The following is a 24275-nucleotide window of genomic DNA, read 5'->3' on the forward strand; positions in this document are numbered from 1 at the left end:
ACAGCTGACACTCCAAATATGTGTTTAAAACAGATATCCCAGGGATCAGTGCTACCTCTATGGTTCCTCCTTCAACCTCTTTTTCTACTCCTCAGGTATTTGGAGAGTTAAAGCTGTCTGGATTCAGTTCCTGGAATTTTCTAGAATGATGTGAGAACAAAATGTAAGAAATATATGAGGAAAAGAAATAAATATTTACCGGCCTATTGCTGGCAGTAGTCTGATCTAGGAATTTAAAGGAGCTAGGGAAGTCCTGATCCTTGCCACCACTGCCAGTACCTTTTCTAGATAGAAATATATTCCAGTGGTCTACCTCTTTTCACTGTAGATGGAAGCCTCAAGATATAAAGCACAGAATCTTTTAGTAGGAGATGGGTTAAATGTTGCTCACAGAAGTCTTTGACAATTAAAAAAATCACCTGCTACCCATTGCTGTCCCCTTTGCCCCCAACATAGCCACCCTTTGCTATTGACTTTTGACCTTGACCTCTAGCCTTTACTAATTTGGGAGAAAAATGAAGGGTGGTGTTTGGGTGTGAGTGCTACAGCCCCAATTAAGGACTCTTTTGGTTCCTAGCCATAGTCTCAGTAGTTTCCTGATTTGCTGCCTTGGGCTGTGATTTGTTTATGACCAGAGGCGGGTTTCCCTGGCAACGGTAGCTTGCCAGGGCATGCACATCGGCAATCTGCAGTAGCAGAATGAGGCTGCCACAGTGGGGTCAAGGGAGAAGTCTTGGAGGCCTGCAGTGGCTGAGGAGTTATTCTGCAGACATGACGTCGGTTTTTCTGTGCTAAACTGCCATCATCATTACACACACAGCATTTGCCTTTTTCTTTTAAATTTTCAGAATGCTTTAAAACATTCTCATTTTCTTCCTTCCAAATTAGCTGCTCTCAATATTTTTATCAGTGACCATGAAGTCTTTCCAATATTTGCCCTCAGAACCTGAAGGAAATCCCTAATAGTGTGGGTACAGGAAACAGACCACGTCATTTCAAACCTCCACCACTTTTTATTTAAATAAACTTGGGGGACAATTACTTAATTTTTCTGTGCCTTAGATTGCTCAGATGTAGGATGGGGGATGGGGGTAATAATAGCACCTTTAGAACTGTATCAGATACATAGTAACCATTATAAAAATATTATTTATTATCATTTGTAGATACTAAGAGATTTGCCTGGATACCGTCTTAAAACTAGCAGAGTATAGCTCGCTCTCTAAATATGCACATTGGCCAAATAAGAAACACACATTGACTGCTGTAGCAAACAGACTCTTCCCTCTACACACAGACTTAGGCCACAGCACACAGACACATCCCAAGGCACACTGACGAGCAGCACTACAACAAAAAGACTTGCCCACAGCACCCAGACAGACCTTATATCACTAGACTTTCCCAGAGTCACGGAGGTTCTCCCCAACACGAGACCCACCTAAGGGACACTGACAGGTCCCACATGACAGAGACTCATGCCACCATAAAACTCTATGTGTGAGACACAGATGATCCTGCATCATACATTGACCCCACATCACACTGAACCTTCCCAGGGTACACAGAGCATCCAGATTCACCTCACCTCACCACACACAGATTCTCCCCACAGCACACAGACTTTCCTCACAAACCCAGATACTCCCACCACACATAGGTATAGCACAGGTCCTCCCACAGCACACTGGTTTTCCTCTTGACACATGACTTTCCTTATGTTCCACTAGTGAAGCCCTAGCTGAGACTTTTGCCTGGGTGCACAGACTCTCCTCACATCACATTGACCCTTGTGAAAGCACCACAGCACAGACTTAGAGTCTGCCCACAGCACACAGACTTGTTCTACAGCACACAGTATCTCCATGGAAAGTAGACTTGCCTCTAGAACATAAACTCATGAAAGCTTTTAAAGACCCATCTCATCACACAAAGACTCCCTCACAACAGACAGGCTCACCCCATGGCACACAGATCAACATGACATGGACTCACTCCACATTACACAGATTTACAGACTCACCCATGAGACACTCTCCCCGTGGCACTCAGTTAAGCCTGTCCCACAACTCAACTCAGAATGCAGCAGTACATTGTATAGTACATATGCAATACCCTGATACATAGAATTGTGACAGAATGCAAAAACTTGTCCTGCAATGCACCCATTCATTTCCCAGCAAACACACTTCATTTCCCAGCAAACAAGTACAAATACTTGCCCCATAGTGCACCCATTTGTCCTACAACATCTAGGTCTCATCCTCAAACCACAGAGTAACCTCATAATGCATACTGGGACCCTGTGTCAATAAAATATACCTCCACTAATCCTGAGACACAGCCTTCCACTTGGCCCTACACCACACTGAGTTGCTCTACAACAGATGCACTAAGCAGCACCTAAGGTATTCAGACTTGATTCTTAGTGCACAGTCACACATGTGTTTCACAATATCTTCTCTCATTCCAAAACACAGATGCAGCCTACAACATACAAATAGCTTCTGCACTACAATAGTCCACCTCTACAATGGTAAACATTATGTTACAGTGTATACTTGTCATACATATTAATTTCACAAAACTCTCTTCTTACAGTGGCTACACAGTGGGAACATGTTCCCCTATACACATTAAACCATTTGCCATATGAGGTTCATATTCACCCCAAAGCATGTAGACTAAGTCACTGTTCATACTGCTTCCTATAAAACAAGATATACCCAACTATGCACAAAACTCTACCAAAATGCACAGATTCTCCCATGCATATTACATTTTTCTTCACACCTCACACAAACATTGCTGAACACGGAAACTCACTCTAAATGCATAGACAAACCCTTCAGGACACAGACTTAACCTATATTCAGTACCTGTGACATTTAGATGCGCTACCAGTTCTCAGTCATGCCTGTGAACACATAGGTTACTTGTATAAGGCACAGAAATGCATCATAAAACAGTGCAGAACTACAATACACATAAACTATAGTGCAGAAACCACAATATACATAAATATTTCCCAGCGTGAAAACATACAACACACATATTACCCCTGCAGTGAACACTTTTATCATAGAGAACAGACATGCTTTACCATACTATTGAGCTACAACTCTGGCCTGCAATGGACAAACAGCTTCTGTAATGGTTTCAAGCAAGTCCTCTGGACCCAGACTTACCTGGGTTTGAATCCAGGTCCCACCTCTTGCTAATTGTATCACCTTGGGTAAGTATATTTCCCTGTTCTTTAATGTACTCATCTGTAAAACAAAGATAACAATAATACTTTGAAAGTCTCTTTGTATAACAAATGAATTAAGATATGTTAAGTGCTTAGTACAGTGTCTAGTACATAGGATCTACTAGAATTGTTAAGTTACATTGCAGTCACCCCCTTCTACCCTTGTCTTTGCGACCATGGAAAAAATGCAGAGTATAAAAATATAGAATCATCTGACAACACAGATTCACCAATAGATAGACTATCTCCAGAACATCTAGAAATACTGTACAGCACACAGATACCCCACCATAATACCCATGGATCCTATAGAGCACAGACAGAACCCTAAACTAGATGCCACTCATAATACAACAGAATTGAATCACAATTAAGACATTTGTTCTTTAATGCATAAGCCCATTCCATAATACACAGACCCATCCATCAGTATGCAGACTGAATTCACAACACCCAGTTTACCCCCACAAGTCACAGACCCACAACACCACACAATTTAAGCACATCAGTATGTCTTATACCATACAAACACACCTTACTACATCTAGATTTTTGTCCCAAAATGTGGATACCACTACCATTCACAAAAATGCTCCTAACTTCATATGTAAACATATAGCATCACATTATAATACAAAGCCTGCTTTTCACAGCACACTTATCCTTCTGTCATGCTTGATGCATAAAAGACTATATGCCCAAACCTCCTAACTTGCCCACATGCATCATATACTAGTTAACTATGGGAATGTTTCCTGACCTCTCTTCACCTTGGTTTCCTCAGCTATAATTTAAGAACAATAATGGCACCTATCTCATATGGTCATTAAGGGGAATAATTGAAATTAATGCCTATAAAGTATTCAGAATAGTGCCTTGTAAAAAATTAATGTTATTGGTATTAACTGACCTTTTTATTATTGTTCTTGTTGTTTTAGCTCCTACACATGGAACAGGACCGTGATGGTAAGAATCAATGTGAAACAACTCAAATCAACTCACTATATAGAATGTATTCCATAAAGCCCCAAATCACACCATACTCTTATCCTCTATTGCCTCCACCTAACCCACGACATCTAGAAGCATTTACCACATAGTCTTTGTATCACACCTGGACTCATCTTGCAACACCTAGATATACACTATAATACACAAACATACCTGGGATACACAAAATAACCCATTCAAGGAGTCATCACAGTTCAAGCAAATGCATGTTATCATACACATAAATGTTCTACACTACATACCTCAGAACACCATATTGGCTTTGCAACACAAAAAACTCAGTTCAAAATTCCTAGAAACAATCCACATTATGTAGACTTCTTCAAAATACAGAATTATAACACATGAAATAATCTTGACTACAATGAAAAGACTGGCTTCACAACACAAGAAACCAGGACTTTCCCTATAAGATCTAGAGTCTCACTGATATATATATATATACACACACACACACACACACACACAGGTGCAACAAAATACTGTCTTGCCTATACAAGACCAAGACTTGCCTCATGGAATACAGGCATATGGGACAATGTTAATCACTTGTTGTAACACACCAAGACTTGTCCAAAACCAAACATAATAACTCCATGACAACTGAATTCAACCCATGACACTCAGGCCTTCCCCAAAATACATGAACATGCCCAATAATAGACATAATTTCTAGGCAATATTGATTGACCCTGAAGAATAGACTTTTGATTCCGTAGCATCAAGGTTTAGCTGAGATCACACAGAAATACTAAATAAAATACACATAAAACCCCATGATGCATAGTCATGTCACTAAACATCCACATTCATTCTGTAGTACCAAGTATGACTGCAATACACAAACCTAGAGTCTCTGCCTAAAACACTCAGACTAGCACATGAGATCCAGACCTATCCCCAAATTTTCTGTCACCCAAACTTATCTTCAGTCACCATATGCAACCTGTTTAATAGCTTCTCTTGTCACTTAATAACCAAACTATCATGACAATATGAAGACACAACATATCCACATAACATATAGAAAGACTCTCTAAAATGTTTGTCTCCATAATACTGAGACTTTCCTCAGAGCACACACAAATACTGTGAAAGACACAGACAAAACCTGTAATATGACGATGTGCCCACATGGCACCCAGATCCCACACAAAACCCGTAATAGTCCTGCAAAAACCAGAGCATGCCTTATACCACATGGTATGCGTCATAATACACAAAATTTTCCAATAACATAAACAGTCCACAGTTGATTAGGACATTCCTCATCATAAATTGAAACGTTAGATAACACATAGGAAAACACATAAGGCACAAATGTGCTCCACAACACGTAGACACATCTCTATTACCCACAGATTTGCCTGTCACAGATAGATTCACTCTGAAACATTTATGTGTATGTCAATACATCCAGAGTTGTTCCACCCCTCAAAAGAACCCAGAAATACCACATATCACTCAAATACCTCCAACAGCCACACCTGGCAACCTAGATTTGTCCCACTGCATGTAGTAAGGGCTCACATTCAAAAATGACTCATAAACCCTAGATTTGGCACCAAAAAAACCCACCATTTTCTCTTTGCAACATCAAAATTTGCCTCATGGCACAGCATGAGGCATACCATTATGCTTCCTAATACACAGTATTACACCTCAACACCTGCATTCACCCAATAATACCCAGACTGGTCCTATATCATAGAGATAATACCTACAGGAAACAGACATACTCACAAATACATGAATTCATTCCACAACATACTGACAGTACCTATAAATGCCCTTTTATTCTCCATGACAAAAAGTAGCCTCAAAGAACAGAAAAATGCTGGATAACACACATGTGGTTAAAAAATACCCACAGCACAGTGTGCATTTCCCAGACTTGTTACATAATAATAGGCTTCATCTCATGACTCGTGGATGTTCTACATAACACTAGATTAGCACCATAAAATAACTTCTTGCTCCTGTAATGTCAATACTGGCTCACAGCACAATCTGAAGTGCTAGAAAACACTGAAGCAAAACCTCAACATACATATATATCATCCATATTCATTCTACAATGTCTTGACTTGCCACAGACCATCCATGCCTTCCCTACCTAGACTATAACATACAGTCCCCAAATAGAGATCAGTCCTGTGAAGATCTTGCCTTTGTAACACAAAACTGTTCCTCTAATCTCACTGCAGTCTTGGATGACATTCAGAGAAAAACCCCACAATGCATAGGTATACTGTTCAACACCCAGATTCCTCATACATAACGTAGATTCATACAGCAATACTCAGTCACTGAGAGACTTTTAGACCTGAACCATGGCATCCAGACTTACCCCCACAACCTAGAGTCACTCCACAACATTAAATCTAACCCCATAAATCCCATAATAACCCACAGTAATAACCGATGATAACGTACAATCTCATGTGCCCCAGTCTAGCTTCATAACAACTAGACATGCATCACAATGCAAACCAGTTCCATAACACAAAAAAAAAACAGACTCACTCAGACACAGAACCTTGCCAGGCAGACCAACCACACTCACCCACAGATTCGGCGGATTCAGTCTTGCTATGTAACATTAAGATATGTGATACAGTGTGCAAACTAGCTCTACAATACCTAAATGCAACTTAAAATGGTCAGATGTACCCTATGACAGAAAAGTTTTCCCGTAAACACAAAATTGCATTCTGGTGCAGATTCACCCTCAAATGTATGCAGTTATTCTGCAATGTAAGTGTTCCATAAAGAAAACATGGCCCTCTGCAGCACTCAGAATTGCCCTGTGGCTCACAAACTTGCCACAAAGGATCAAGCCCTACCCTATAATTATACAGATAGTGTTCCACAACACAGCCTTATCTTACAAGGCAACCTTGACCCACCCCCTTGCCACAGTCTATACTGCACATACCTCCAAACACCTTGGCAAGCTCTCCAATGAAATGACCCAGCCTACAATGTACAAAACATCTTGAAAACATGCAAACACTCCCCATAGTTCCAGAATTGCCACTTTGTTTTTGGACTTACACCAAATGCAGACTCCTTCCACAACCTGTGGAATTAAATCACAATATATAGACTCAACCCATATTGGATTCTCCCCACAGTGCTCTGATGTGCCTCAAAATATTTACACATATAGAATCTCCACATCATAACCTTATGTGTCTCCACAACTCAATATATGACCCACAATACACAAATGTATATACAACAATACACAACAAGCCTCACATTTTATGAAGTTGGTCTGCAACACTAAGATATTCACCCTATGATTCACAGACAGCCCTACGAAGAAAATTCACCCCACAAACAGTCACTGATCAGAAACACCCAGAACTCTAGACACATTCAACTTCAACTACGTGCTGGCATACCTTGTAATACACAGAATTGCATCATAATGCAGACTGACCTTACAATACAGAGTGGTCCCACAGCACAAACCTCAATCACATCCTATACTTTCCTCTAATCAAACCTCTAAACAAAACAATACTTCATTTGCAACACCAAGTTATACCACATACAATATCTATAATCAGTCTATATCATACAGATTTACTTCACAATGTACATATTTGTATCATGACTTCTAGAAATGTGGTACTATGTACAGATACAGTGCTACACCTGGGAGTCTTCACACCTGAGGGAATCCCCACATAGATTCTCCATAAGGCGTAGGCACAGTGTAAAATGCAAAGAATAAAAAAAAAAACTAAAAAGGTTGGCTCTTTGACAGATTCACTTAGAACTATGTAGAATCAACCCATGAAGCATTTACTCATCCCATGTCTTGAAGACATATCCAACAATGTACTGACTACAATGTATAAACCATTAAGAGCTAGACATGCCCTACCTACACTGTAAAGACCAGTTCCACAGACTATAGACTCCCCTAGTAGTGTACATAAATGCATCCAAAAATTAGAAAAGTTACAACCCCCAGAATCACTCACACAAAGTATATTATCTCCAGACTACATGCCCAGGACTCACTGGGCCCAGAGCTTATGATTCTTAGCTTTACCTCATACCATCTATGTGTGCCTCCTATAATGTACAAAACAATCTTACTGCACACACACATATCCCATTAGGCAAGACTGTCACCACAGGAAACTCCTTCACAGGACGTGCAAATTATCAACACTTGAAACAATCCACATACTTGTTCATAACACCTAGAATGACCTTTCTTTCAGGAAGATGCTATCAAAAAAACCCATAAATACTTATCACCCCAAAACATATAGAACTCCCCTCCCCTGCCAGTACAAGGAAACTTCCCTCATAACAAAAAGATTTTCTCTTTCAGACTCAGACTCAGTTCACCTCAATAAACTTGCCTTACGACATCTACCTTCGCACCACACAGATACGTGCCATTTAACTCAGAAACTAGGCCTGGAACCGTCAGACTTGCCCCGTGATCCTCATAGATTCATACCATGATGCAGTGAAGAGATAACACTCAAGGAAAGGCATTTCACAATGCATAGTGCACACTCCATGACAACACGTCGATTTGTCCCAAATTTCACAGCTGCACCCCATACTACCCAGACTTGTTGTATAATAGTTAGAAGGCTTTAAAATATCCAGAAGAGAAGCATGATATGTATGCTAACTCTAAAATATTCAGATTCACTTTATGAAGTGCAGACTAAGTCTACTACATCAAATCCCCAACAACATATTGTTGTACATCACAGTATATGAAGAGGAGACCCACGTGCTCACAGTTGATTTTACTTCTTTGAGTCTGTTTACCTATTTGTACATATGGGTGAGATACTTTCTTTTAGATTATTCCAAGGATTAAATAACTTTAATTTATTAATTAAATTAATTTTAATTTAATTTATTTGATTTCAGAAAGAATCAACGTTTAGAACACAGTTTTGTAGGCACATTTGCCAGCTTCCAATCCTGGCTTTACCATTTACTGGTGCTGTGTGACTTTGACACTTTAAGATAGTTGAAATGATCTGTTGTAGAGTACAAGGAATATGGGTTTGGTTTCAGACAGATCTGGTTTTAAATTCTGTCTCTGACACTTATTGGTCCTGTGGCCTTAGTCAAATGCACTCTAATTCTCTGATTCTCAATTCCTCATTTGTGAACTGAGGATGATACTGGTTCCTACCTCCTATGTTGTTATTAGAATTAAAGTATAGCATCTTACTCTGAATGTTCATCTGAAGTAAAGAAGTAGAGTTGGGCAGAAGGAGGGAATAACTTTGGAGCCATTGATATCAACACAGAAACTTATATAGATACACGGAGAAACGTATATAGATTTATAAACATGTACTCACATCACATATAAGATACATCACATATAAGATACATGTGAAGATCCACAAACATAGACCCATACTAACACAAAGGCACACAGAAGCATGTAGCTCTATTGGCCTGTACACACCAATATAGAAATATGTGTACCCACACTGGAAGTGTCTATTATACCTTCACAGACATACATTTGCACAGATATTTGTATACATAGTCTTAACTATACATGCAAATATAGATGAGCATACATGCCACAGAAGCATGCACAAACCCAGGGGCAGAGACATAGGGACAGCGAGCATGCAGAGTTGCTATGTATACTGAGTGCTCATACATACAGTGACATAAATGTCTGTACATACACAGATAAACACTCACTCAGAGATTCATCCAAAGACATTCATTTGCATGCATATAGATTTATTCAAATGTACACATACATGCCCTCATGGATGTGCAGATGATCACACAGACATACAGGTATAAACAGAGGATGAACAGATGGGTATAAAGACTGAAGCATGTGCATGTGAATATATAAGCTCCCAGAAACAGATGAAGTGATTTACAGGCAAGAATGTGCAGATACAGATACATAGACTCACACCCAGACACAAATCCTTATGTACTTATGTACACACTGATAAATAAGTATGCAGAGGTTCACATACATAATTTTTTTGTTTTTTAAGGTTTATTTATTGGCAGAATTACAAAGGGGCAGCGGACACACACACACACACACACAGAAAGATCTTCCATCCACTGGTTCACTCTCCAGATTTCTGCAGTTGCTGGAGTTGGGCAAATCCAAAATCAGGAGCTCTTTTTCTAGGTCTCCTACATGGGTGAAGGGGCCTAGGGACTTGAGCCATCCTCCACTGCTTTCCCAGGAGCTTCAGCAGGGAGCTGGAGTGGAAGTGGAGCAGCCAGGACTTGAACCAGTGCGCATATGGGATGCTGGCACTACAGGTGGTGGCTCTACCCACTATGCCACAGTGCCAGCCTCACATACATACGTATTTACAAGCAAATAAGTGTAAGGACAGAACATGTTCACACAGACACAGATGCTATCTTATATGTATGAAGCCATGTAGAAATAAACACAGAGGAATGCAAGTATAGTCCCTCAGGCTTACATATGTACACATAGGAAGAGCTACTGCCTGTAAAGAATATAAGATTTCACCCATTAGATGGTGAAACACTCAGACTTCTCTTTACAGCTTCATGAAAACATAATTATAAATGCATTTGGACATATACACACGGAAATACACATGCAGATGTAAAGTCAGATGCCATGTATACTCCTCCAGAAACATCAAAGCAGAGCACATCCTAAGTATATAAAGAGAAATACACATTTTTCTATAGATAATACATACTTAAGCACATTCAAAAAAGTATACATGCAACACAGACATTTTTATATACAGAAATGCAGACATGCACCAGCATACGTAAACATATCCACATATAAGCACACACACGTGATCTACAAGTATACTCCCATGCTCGTAATGGCACACAAGTTCTAAATGCACATTGAATATATGAGTAGATCAAGATATACATGAGCCAATAGGTATATGCATGCAGACAGGACTTAGTCATGCCACAAACAGAAACAGACTTACCACATGCACAGACATAGAGATACATGCAGAATTATATATATGAAAACACTGACACCCAACAGCGCATACAGGGACACACAAATACTTTTAAAGGAGGCTGTGACTTTTAATATACCATTGTGTTATGCAGTTCAAGAAAGAATAAAAGGACTATCAAGCCACCTCTGCTGTATATAGTATGTAAAAGTATATGTGGAAATTACTAAAATATCTTGGTTCACATGTAGGTATGTGCACTTACTGATACACATGTACTTGTGCTTCACAGAGATGTAAATGGCACAGAAATATAAACATGTATATAGTTAAATATACAAAGACACATAGAAACACATACTACCCACTGTATAACATCATACTAATATTTAAATGCATGGCTGTTGCAGTTAAAAGTAGAATAAGACCAGTCTTTTGACTCCAGTTCCATCACTTAGTAGCGCAATGATTTGTAGCCATTTTCTTGCTATCTTATTTGTAACATGGAGGTAATATTAATAGTATTGTTTATAAATGTATTAATAAAGATTATGTTTATAAAGTAAGTTGTTTCTGAAATTTTCAGAGACTAGACTTATTATCCCTGGCAAATGGAAAGGACTGAAAAAAAATTCTGATGTTGTTTGGTATTGTTATTACTGTCATTAGTTTTCTTTTTCTTGTTTGTAGGAGGGGATGGAAGATTGAAAGAGAGCAGAGTGAAAGAGGGGGAAGAGGGCTTTGTGCCCATTGCACATTTGTCACCTAGTGAGCATACTGAGTAAGTACAGTATTTTGGCGTTGCTTAGAAAAATCCCTACAGTTTCACTCATTGTAAGGTTTTATAACTGCCCTGGCAAATAAATTAGTATACACCACATTACAGTGGTTTCTGCAATATCCCAAAATAGAAAATCAAATATAGGCTTTTATTTCTGATTTCCCTTTTCCTCAAACTCAGATTTCTCTTGGGGTTTCACTGAGACTGTGTTCTGTAACAGTGGTCTTCACACTTTCAAATTATTTGGCACCCAAATCATTTTGAAAAAGTATCCCATCGACCAGTGCCGCGGCTCACTAGGCTAATCCTCCACCTGTGGCGCCAGTGCTCCGGGTTCTAGTCCTAGTTGGGGCGCTGGTTCTGTCCCGGTTGCTCCTCTTCCAGTCTAGCTCTCTGCTGTGGCCCGGGAAGGTAGTGAAGGATGGCCCAAGTCCTTGGGCCTGGACCCGCATGGGAGACCAGGAGGAAACACCTGGCTCCTGGCTTCAGATTGGCGCAGCTTGCTGCCTGTAGCAGCCATTAGGGGAGTGAACCAATGGAAGGAAGACCTTTCTCTCTGTCTCTCTCTCTCTCTTTGCCTAACTCTGCCTGTCAAAAAAAAAAAGTATCCCATCAAAAATCTTGAACTTAACATATGAAATTTTTAATAACAAGTTTAAGTATTTGCAGAGTTTTGATTTCTACCATATTTTAATGCTTCTACTTTTAAATAGAATAATTTTGTTATATTTTGGCATACATTCAATAAAATAAAAGTACCATACTAAGTTGACATTTGAAATTGTTGATTTAATCTCCTTGAATTCAACATTTCATTCAACTTCTCTTACATAATTTATTCATATATATATATATATATATACATATACATATACTTTATGTTTATAAGGGTCACCCTAGCATGTATCTCTGTAAAAAGTATATAGGAATACAAACAAATGTTGCTATGACTCCAAGTCTAAAAATATTAAAATTTTATCATTCAATTATTATTGGTATATAATTGCTCAGAAGGCATAAAATATTACATAATTTGAAAAGTAATTTGCAAAACTAAAAAGTAAAATTGCTTGGAAATGCATCTCTTAAGTGAATATTAGTTAATGACTCTGAGGATATCTGTTGCATATTTCTTTTTTTTGTTAATGACAACAATTTTATCCACAGAGAAAGAACCAAGGTAAAGAGATTCCAAACACTATGGTGGAGTAATTTTGGGACTGAAGTTTGGCAGAATAGTAATTATGTGTTTTGGTGTGGAAAGTACAGTTTCTTTTTTCTTTTTCTTTTTTTCTTCTTCATTTTTCTCAAAGAAACCTTTTATTTAATGAATATAAATTTCATAAGTACAACTTTAGGAATATAGTTATTCTTCCCACCATACCTGCCCTCCCACCCAAACTCCCACCCCTTCTCCTCCTCCCTCTCCTTTTCCCAGACCCATTCTCCATTAAGATTCATTTTCAATTAAGTTTGTACTCAGAAGATGAACTCTATACTAAGTAAAGATTTCAAAAATTTGTGCACACACACAAACTATTTGAGAACAAGTTTTTTTTTTTAACTTTTATTTAATGAATATAAATTTCCAAAGTACGACTTATGGATTACAATGGCTTCCCCCCCATACCATCCCTCCCACCCACAACCCTCCCCTTTCCCACTCCCTCTCCCCTTCCATTCACATCAAGAGAACAAGTTTTACAGTTAACTTGCATAATACAACTCATTAAGGACATAGGTCCTGCATGGCATGTTAGTGCACAGTGACTCCTATTGTTAACTTAACAATTAACACTCTTATGTATGACCAACCAAGGCTATTTTTAAAATTTTTTTCTGACAGGCAGAGTTAGACAGTGAGAGAAAGAGACAGAGAGAAAGGTCTTCCCTCCGTTGGTTTGCTTCCCAAATGGCCACCACAGCTGGTGTGCTGCTCCGATCTGAAGCCAGGAGCCAGGTGCTCTCTCCTGGTCTCCCATTTGGGTGCAGGCGCCCAGGCACTTGGGCCATCCTCCACTGCCTTCCCGGGCCACAGCAGGGAGCTGGACTGGAAGAGGAGCAACTGGAACTAGAACTCGGCACCCATATGGGATGCTGGCACCACAGGTGGAGGATTAGCCAAGTGAGCCACAGTGCCGGCCTTATCCAACCAAGGCTCTTGACATGAGCTACCTAGGCTATGGAAGCCTTTTGAATCCACAAACTCTGTCAGTATTTAGACAAGGCCATAAGCAAACTAGAAGTTCTCTCCTCCCTTCAGAGAAAAGTACATCCTTCTTTGATGGCTATTTCTTTTCACTGGGGTCTCACTCACAGAGATCCTTCATGTAGAACATTTTTTTTACCACAGTGTCTTGGCTTTCCGTGCCTGAAATGCTCTTGTGGGCTTTTCAACCAGGATGCCTTATGGACTGATTCTGAGATCAGAGATCAGAGTGCTACTTAAAGAGATTGTCATTCTATGAGTCTGTGTGTGGACTGCTTCCTATGTTGGAATATTCTCTCCTTTTTAATTCTATTATTATTACCGGACATTTGATTGTATTTATATGATCCATTTTACACTTAATCCTATCTATATGATCACTTTAACACTTAAGATGGCATTTTTACCATACAGACTAATGGGATTTGGGTTCCCATGGCAAGTTTTTTAACTGTACCCTTAGAAGTAACTCTGGAGGAATGTATGCAGAACTATAATGAGGCAGAATACAGAATAAATTTCGTCCCTGTTTTTCATGCATACAGCACATAAGCTCAGAAAATTTTGTTCCCAGTAATAAACAGGAAAGAATGGAATGAGCATCCAACTCACCGGTCAAAAATCACACAGCCACCCAGTTACAAAATTAATACTTAATGATTTAAAAATACCTTTGGAATTTAAAAATTTTTAATGGACATTTTCATTAGGCCTATTTATAAACCTATAAACCATTTGATTTACTAAAGTGTTTGTAACTGAGTTATTTCATTTTCAGTTTCTGACAATTTACCAACATAGCTTTCCCAAGATTTGTCAATGAACTGTTATATCTTTTATATTTTCATCTTGAGCCATTATTTCTAATCCACAAATATAGTGACAGGCATAATTTCCTTGAGTAGATGTGTATTTGTAAATTCTTAGATCACTGGAGATGACTTTCCTGAAATAATTAATCAAATGCAACAGTTTGTTAACTCTATGACTTTCATTAGACTGCAGAATAAAACTTTTCAAATATATTATATAAAAGAGAAAAGTGTAGATTGCTGAAGTATTGATCTAGTAGCTAGCATGTTTTATTTTTGATAATAGGGGATAGATCATAAATTTTTAAAACTTGAAATGTAAATCGATTTTCATTGGAAATAATTTAAGATGCAATATGAGAAACATGTTTTAACTATTTTAATTGAACTATATACTTTATTTGAAAGAAATCACATGTAGTTTTTGTGCATACATTTTACCAGTATAAATATTTCTAATACTAGACAATGGTTGTTATAGTTAAAATAACCAGAATCAAAAATATATATACTGCTATTAGGTCGGAGATGTTTTTCTTCCCAGTTGATAACACATTTTGGTGATTCCTGTTGAGAATACTTAGAAAATAATGCTTACTTTTTTAGACAGATCAATTAAAGAGCTCTCTTAGACTTATATATTTTTGTCTTATACTTTATCAAGATGTAACAATGGTTATGAATGATCAAGGTTTATCATACACAGAAAACAACTCTCATTCAGCTATCTCCTAGCCCATAGTGATTGTAAAATGCCATTGATTATAAGGTACGTTCCAATTTCAGAAATGTGAAAATATGGAAAAATATGCATCATAGGATATGTTAAATGTGGTAAGTCATTTATTAAGAGAAAAGGACCATGAAATGCAGAAATCCAAAATCCAAGTCATCAGCCTTTGAAAATACCTTTTCTATGTATTATTTCCAAAAACCAAATATGGCTCTTATTTAAATTGTTATGTTAGTCCTCTTAAATAATATTACAGGAGAGTACTTCAAAAAGCTTATAGAAAAATTTATTTTATAGAGACATTTATTTTTGTGTAAAAATTTTTCAAATCCATGCATTTTTTTTCATAATGCATATTTTCCTTGAATGTTACATTTCGTTGCAATTGTTGTTTGTTAGTTTTCCTAGCATTTGTTTTTTGGCTTGGAAAAGGTAAGGGTAGGGAAGAATGAAGTTGGATAAAGTATGACTGGGAAGAGACTGGATTGCTGCAGACTGAAAATGTCTAGCATCTCTGTGGTGAGAACCACTTAGCACAGTCCTGAGTGGAGCTGTGTCTTCAATTACTGTTCTTCGTAAGTGGGTGACAGAGGAAGCATTTCTCTTTGTCATGGCTTAGTTTAGTCATAACAAAAACAGTGGATTCTTTCTTGGCTGAGGGGCCTTAAAGGGGAAGGAATAGAAATCGAGCTGCTTTCCTAGTTTTTGTTTTATATAATATCTGAGAGGGTAAACAAGATGTGTTACGATTATACCAGAAGTACATTGTCTCAAGAATCAATGAAATAAATGCTGTTTTGTTATGTAGGAATTGTGGCACATATCTTGATCCTAATGATACTCTTGATGATGTAAGATTTTTATGGGGTAACAAAAACACATTTGTCACAAAATGAGAAGAATATGCCGGCACCATGGCTCAATAGGCTAATCTTCTACCTGCGGTGCTGGCAGACCGGGTTCTAGTCCCAGTTGGGGTGCCAGATTCTGTCCCAGTCGCTTCTCTTCCTGTCCAGCTCTCTTCTCTGGCCCTGGAGTGCAGTGGAGGATGGCCCAAGTCCTTGGGACCTGCACCCGCATGGGAGACCAGGAGAAGCACCTGGCTCCGGGCTTCGGATCAGCGCGGTGTGCTGGCCACAGCGCGCCAGCTGCAGTGGCCATTGGGGGGTGAACCAACGGAAAAAGGAAGACCTTCCTCTCTCTCTCTCTCACTGTCCACTTTGCCTGTCAAGAAATAAAAAAAAATGAGAAGAATAAGAGAATTGATTATATATTCCCTCCCTTGTCACTACAGTTAAATGTTATACTAAGACTTAGATATCCCTTGAGGTTTCACAAGCAGGGATGATTTCATAGGTTTGTGACCTGTGCTTTCATATGAGACCCAATGCTTAGAAGAGATCCATGCTTGGTTTAATGTTCTGTCACAATCCTGAAATGCTTAATAATTTTTGAAAAAAAAATGGCTCCATATTATCATTGTATACTAGGCTCTACAAATGATATAACCGATGCTGTTTTAAATGAGGTATTTGCTGGTCAATAATTAACTGAGGTTTCAAATTTCATTTAGAAGCATTGCTTTACTTGTGTCATGTGCTGAATTCTTGCTGTCAGTACTCACAAACATTGTATTCATTAGCTACTATTGCCATTGCTGTTAGGACTAATAGTTGCAGAAGTAGTAAGAGAAGCAGTAGTATTTCTCAACAGTACCTTATATTTACTCTCCCTTTCTTCATGGTACTTCCTGAGGCATCTTCTTTGTCTGTTTTCTCATCTGTAAGATGTTAGTGACATTGCACTTGTCCTTCTTGAGGCTGGTTGCTAAAACCAAATTGAAATTCCCATGGAATTACTATGTACTCTATAAAGGTTGGAACAGATGTAAAATATTATTTATCCCATTGGGAAGCATGGAGTTGGGTGGCAGCTACCTGCAGGGGACCCTGGGCACCTGAGTTGGGTTCAACAGTGAGGTTACTCTGGCCCATGCCTCCAGAGCAAGTATTTTTTTTAAGATTTTATTTGAGAGTTAGAGTTACAGACAGTGAGAGGGAGAGACAGAGAGGAAGGTCTACCTTCTGTTGGTTCACTCTCCAAATGGCCGCAATGGCTGGAACTATGCTGATCTGAAGCCAGAAGCCAGGTGCTTCTTGCTGGTATCCCACGTGGGTGTAGGGGCCCAGGGACTTGGGCCATCCTCCACTGCCTTCCCAGGCCACAGCAGAGAGCTGGACTGGAAGAGGGGCAGCTGGGACTAGAACTGGCTCCCATATGGGATTCTGGCACTGCAGGCGGAGGATTAACCTATTGCACCATGACGCTGGCCCCTGTAGAGCAAGTATTCCAGAGATCTTAGAGTCAGAAAATTGGTGCTTTGGAAATTCTAAGAACCCAACAAGAGCAGCTCACTACTGTCAAATGAACTAGGCTGAGGCACTTGAATAAAGATTGCAGAAATGTGGACAGGTTAGGGGGTTGAGAAGAGGGAAGTAATAGGAGGCAGTGCAGCCTAGAAAGACCTTCTGAGTCCCTAGGGCATGGTCACAAGTTCCTTGTCTGGGGCACCAGGTTTGGGGAGGTCAAGGCTATCAGTCACCTCAAACTGCCTGGAGAGATGGGGGGAGGAGAGAAAGAGAGGGAGAGAGATGGGGGGAAGAAGGAGGGAGGGAAGGAGGGGGAGCAAGAGAGATGATAGGTATTTGTTATTAGATCATTTTGATTAGAAGTGTGTGAGAAAGTACATGTTGATGAGAGAATGAGAAGAGACAGTTTCAGCAAACTCCAACACTTGAAATTACAGCTTAAGGATGAAAGCTGCGACCCTGTCAGCTTTTCATAGCAAGGAGATTGTTTTTCCCCATTGTTCTGCTTTAACTGTGTAATAGTGTGAAAATCCCCATTCAACCAGAATAGTGATGTATTTTGCTTGTCCAACTTGACATTAACTAATGTGAGTTGGATGTAAATTCTTGCAGAAAAAGACTTCTGAATCAGTGATACATTTGTAAGATATTTAGATACTTGCACAAAAGAACCAACATAACTTTTAGCACAGGGCTTGCACACAACTCCATTAATTTGGCAGTATCTACACACAATATCCTATTTACTGTTTTTTTTTTTTTAAATTGACACACATATACACATTATACAGATTTATGGGGTACTATGTGATATTTCAGTACATGTATATATTATATAATGTCCAGTCAAGATGAATATTTATCTCTCCAAATATTAAACATTTCCATTTGGTGAAAACATCTAAATCTTGTCTTCTAATTTGTTTGCTTTATAGAGAAATATGCAGCACACTAACATTATCTATAGTCACCCTACTGCACAATGGAACGGCAGAACTTCTTACTCTTATCTAACTATAACTTAGTACCCATTAATCAACCTTTCCCCATCCATCCCTACACACTTTCTCCCCACCAGCCTCTGGTCACCACCATTCTACTTTTAACATCTATGAGATCACTGTTTGTGTCACACTGCACATCTGAGTAAAATCATGCGACACTTCTCTTTCCAGCACACCATATTTGAAGATAACAAATTACTATAGGTGGTAGTTGGAGCTAAAGACACAGTGAAGTACTATTGACAGAGAGAGATAAGGATAGAGAAATCCTGCACCACAAGAAAGCTTGGGAACATTGTTCCTTTGATTTGCTTCTCTTGACCTTGGCGTTTATAAGATTTTGAGATGCTGCCACTGACTATTAAGACAGGGAAATATCCAAGATTGTTCCAGTTTTTGTTTCCTGTGTTTGGCAGAAATGAGGATAGTGATACAGCTTTTGAGGAATGGTTAAGATGATGCAGTGTATCTCTTGAAAGGAAGTGTGAATGGGGAGGTTTCCTGTGTCAGAATCAGGGTTTGAGGTCCCTGGGGTGTACTTCCACATTTTGACCTTTTTGCACTTACTTTTATACACTAGGTTCAGGCCGTGACAAGGTCTGCATTCATGGTAAACCAATAGCAAAGAGCCATCATTTAATCTGTGATTGGTTCCAGAGACTTCTAGCTACCCGGAAACTTGGCTTAGAGTAGGGTTGAGTGACAACTTAAATCAGGACTGGGTGCAAGCACAAAATTTGCCTATATGGGAGATGTTAGGAAGTGGGGATGATGATGGCAAGGGTTTCTTGAACTAGTTGGATGGGGGCTATCTTTGCAGGGGCCTTTGGGTGACTTAGGTCAAGCAAAGCTCAGGTGGGCATCAGAGATTTCCCGAGATGCTCGAAGCACTGCCTGAAATCCCTTCTGTGTTCTCTGACTAGTTAAGAAAGGCCACATATGTCAGTGAAGGTAGATTGTAAGCTCGGAAGTGACCCAAGTTATGATATACAATCATTTCCAGCACATCTCTTTGGACTCCAATAGAAATTGAGGACAAGTATAGGAAAGATGATAATAGTCTTAGAGTTGCAGATAATTCTTAAGGGGCACTTAGTGTAATCCCTGTACATAAGCCTTAAAATTCCCAGTAAATGGTTATACCTACCATTGCTTGTACATCTCTAGGACTGCGGAACTCAGTGTTTCATGAGGTAGCCCCTTCAGTCTCTGGCCATTTTTACTAGATACTTTTTCCTCATCTTTGGACTAAAATTGGCCTCCCCGGGTACAGGTTCTGATCTGTCAGGCAAGTCATCTCCTGCTGACAGATGATCCTTTTCATTACTGGATACAACTCCTATGTCTCATTTAACTCTTTTCTCTGCCTAGCTCAGTCTCCCTGAGCCATTCCTCATTTGATGATTTTGAGGCCCCTGTTATCCATGTACACCTGTCTCATCAGTCCAGGTGATCAGGTTACCGAAGCCTTGCACAGTATTCATGGTGCAGTTTCACCATGCATTCCTTAAGCTAAACACCATGCTTCTGTTGACTGCATGACAGTTATAGCAATTTTGCATTGTTGACTCACCCAGATTTCCCAAACTGTCTAATACCAGCTGGAAGATGTTCTGACACTGCTTGACTAACAACCATGGGACAGCCAGTGTGTCTGACCAAAAGTCTTCTATTCACTGAAAATTAGGTGACAGTGGCACAGGAAGAAATCTAGTGGAGGGAAAAAGTTATCTGGTGTGTTGATCTTAGTTGAGGATTTTGTTTCCATTTTTCTTCCATATATCCCTAATTTATTCACTCATCATTTCAGGCTCAAGAAAATATATGAAAGTGAACCTTAAGTAGGGTTGCAATTGTATTCATCATGTACATCATTCATAATAAAGCAGCAGTGAACTTGGAACTTGCTGTCTTCGTGCCCCTATCCCACCACAGTGTCAGGAATGCACATCACGGTCTGAATAGATAACCTGATCTCTTAAAAAGATAGCAGTTTTATTGATTTTGTCCTATAGATTTTAACATTTTTAAAAAATTAACAAATAGTAATTGTATATCTGAGGAGTCTTAAAAAGTTATGGGGAAATGCACATTATGAAAAAGTGTATGGCTTGTAAATATTTTGCACCCAAACAGACTTATCTTTTAATTCCATTTTTACATGAACTTTCTGAAAGACCCACACATTATGGGTTATAATGTTTGTTTCTAGAATGATTGAATCAAGGTCATTAACAGATCCATTACCTTACATACTTATCATTTTTTTTCATGGTGAAAATGTTTAAAATATACTGTTTTAGCAATTTTGAAATATATAATATATTGTTAAAGTCACAATTCCATGTAATAAATCCCCAGAATTTATTCCTACCATTTAAGTAGAAATTAGTACTCTCTGATCACCATCTTCTCTTTCCCCATTCTACTAGATTTACCTATTAAGTTTGTCTACCACTTGGGCTGAAAAATGTGGTATATTACATGTCTAATTAATTAAATAACAATCCAAATTTTTCTGTATTTTCAAAATTTTCCACAAATAATGTGTAGTTTTCTTAGTAGAAAAAATAATAAATGCTATAGAAACCTTTATTAAGGTAAAGAGTAGTGAAGTGAAATTTGTATGTTTCAAAGATTGGTGTCTCTAAGCTGGAGAGTAAAGAATAACATTGGCATTATTGAACTGTGGCATGACTTCTCATGCAGAGCAGACAATCATTGTGAGTATGTGAAACCAGGTGTATTGGCTTAGATCTTTGTTCTCTTTGGGCTTAAAGTGGGACTTGATGGCTGTGTCTAACTACCCCCATTTAGAGATTTCTGTTTTTTGAAGAGGCAGAATTAGCCATAAACAGCAAAATTCCTCTGGCTGTGCCATTGATGCCCTAACCTGTTTGGCCATATCCCATTCCCACTCTGAACTTTCTCTCTTCTTTGTCTAATAGTCTCTTTGTAGGAAGCAGAGGATATGATGGGTGATAATGCCTTATGTAGTTAAAGGGCACTTCATGCCCCTTTACAAATAAAAAATTGGGATAGAAGAAAGTGAAGTATTAACTCCTAACCACCAGAAACCACCTTATTTTTCTTTAATGAAATGCTATTAGTGACATGAATTTCAAATTTAATATAAATATTTAAGAAACTCCGGTTCTTTTGAGAGAAAATGAAGCTGTAAGGCAACAAAGTTATGTGATTCAGTTTTATTATAATAGGAGTAGTTGAATACTTGACCTGAGAGCGGTACAGATATTTTCCTCTTTATATTCAACCCCTTTCTCCTCCCTCAACTTAATCAGTTAAGGGTCAGTTCTCAGACATAATTTCTATTCATTTTAGTCAGACAGTGCAACAGCTTGTTACTGAGTGCCAGGTAACTATTATCTGACCCATTGTTATATACTGCCAGTGCACATGTTGACCAGGAAGGCAGAAAAGTTAAATTCAGTATCTAGCAGACTCATTACCCATTTTCTCATCTGTAAATTGGGAAGAACAATAATATTTGCTCTGCCTATCTCATAGGGTTATCATAAATCCAATTTAGAAAATTGGATATGTGACAGTATTGTAAAGTATCAGTGTCAATTGTAATAATAAACAGTAACTTTTCAGATGTAGAAAACAATATCCCACATTTTCAATATGAGTGGCATTTATTGCTCCAATAAAATTATAGTTATTTTTTAAAGATTTATTTATTTATTTGAGAGGCAGAGTTACAGACAGACAGAGGGAGAGACAGAGAGGTCTACCATCTGCTGGTTTAACTCCACAAATAGCTGCAACAGCTGGAGCTGGGCCGATCAGAAGCCAGGAGCCAGGAGCCTCCTCTGGGCCTCCCATGTGGGTACAGGGGCCCAGTGACCTGGGACATCCTCCAATGTTTTTCCAGGCCACTAGAAGAGAGCTGGATTAGAAGAGGAACAGCCGGGTCATGAACTGGTGCCCAGATGAGATGTCGGAACCCCAAGCAGATGCTTAAACTACTATGCCACAGTGCCACCCCTATAATTAACTTTTTTAAAATTTCATTTGAAAGCCAGAGTCTCACACACACACAGACACACAGACACACAGACACACACACACACACACACACACACACGCACAGAAAGAGAGAGAGAGAGAGAGAGAGAGATCTTCCATCTGCTTTCTTCCATCTGCTGGTTCATTTCCCAAATGACCACAATGGCCAGGGCTGTGCCAGGCTGAAGCCAGGAACCCAGATCTTCTCCCGAGTCTCTGATGTGGGTGGCAGGGGCCCATGTAGTTGACCATCTTCCACTGCTTCCCCAGGTGCATTAACAGGGAGCCGGATTGGAAGTGGAACAGCTGAGTCTCAAACCAGCACCCATATGGGATGTCGGTATCACCGGTAGAGGCTTAAGCTACTATGGCATAATGCTAGCCCCTTCAGTAAAATTTTAAAACCATATATTTCAGTGTTCACATATCTTGGATAAAGCTTGAAGACATCTTTTGATGTACTTTATAAAGAAAAGGCTAATTCATCTTCATTAATTTCAAACTATTTCTTAGAATTAGTCACTTTTCATGGGTGTAAAAACCATAGTTTCCCTGATTCTAAAATTGCTTTAAAATGGCTACTCTACAACATTTCAAATGTGAGGCAGTTGAATAGCTATTACATTTCATGTGGCCATAGTTAAAGTAGTATAAAAGTTTGTTGACATTGAGAATTTTCCAAAATCACTCTCTAATTATCTTGGGTAATTGAAGTGGCAGAGTTTTTTGTGATAAATGTCTTCCAACAACATTTTGTGAAAAATATTGTCTTCCAACTTGAAGATGAGCAAATAAGCCCAGTTGGTAGAATACCAAACAACAGGGGAAGAGGCATTGCAGCTTGCAAAGCAAAGTGTATTGATCCTGAAGCATACAGGTGTCAGTACATTGAGTTTGATATTGACTCCCCCAAGGGAGACTTGAGGAGTCAGAATAAAAGAGAAATTTGATACCAAAGAAGAGGGAGGCACATAATATCCAGTTTGTGCCCAGGGGAGAAGGAGGCTCAGATTTTGCACAAAATATGTAAAGTAGAAGGGGAGGAGGAAGTATGTGGGTACCTATAAGAGTCCTTAAAAATGTGCATGGAAAATGGCTGGAAAAGATAATGTGTA

General features: G+C 38.9%; 1 long non-coding RNA gene across 1 annotated transcript in view; it reads left to right on the forward strand.

The window, feature by feature from the left end:
* Positions 1–24275, forward strand: part of LOC103352047 (uncharacterized) — a 292499-nt gene that overhangs the window by 224302 nt on the left and 43922 nt on the right. The window contains exons 6-9 of the long non-coding RNA XR_011385473.2: positions 96–163; positions 1167–3235; positions 4189–4216; positions 11911–12001. This is a non-coding gene — a long non-coding RNA (uncharacterized LOC103352047). The remainder of the gene's footprint in view (positions 1–95; positions 164–1166; positions 3236–4188; positions 4217–11910; positions 12002–24275) is intronic.

The sequence above is a fragment of the Oryctolagus cuniculus genome, chromosome X, assembly GCF_051225735.1.
Source record: "Oryctolagus cuniculus isolate XC-2025 breed Fujian yellow rabbit chromosome X, ASM5122573v1, whole genome shotgun sequence".
Classification (NCBI taxonomy): Eukaryota; Metazoa; Chordata; class Mammalia; order Lagomorpha; family Leporidae; genus Oryctolagus; species Oryctolagus cuniculus.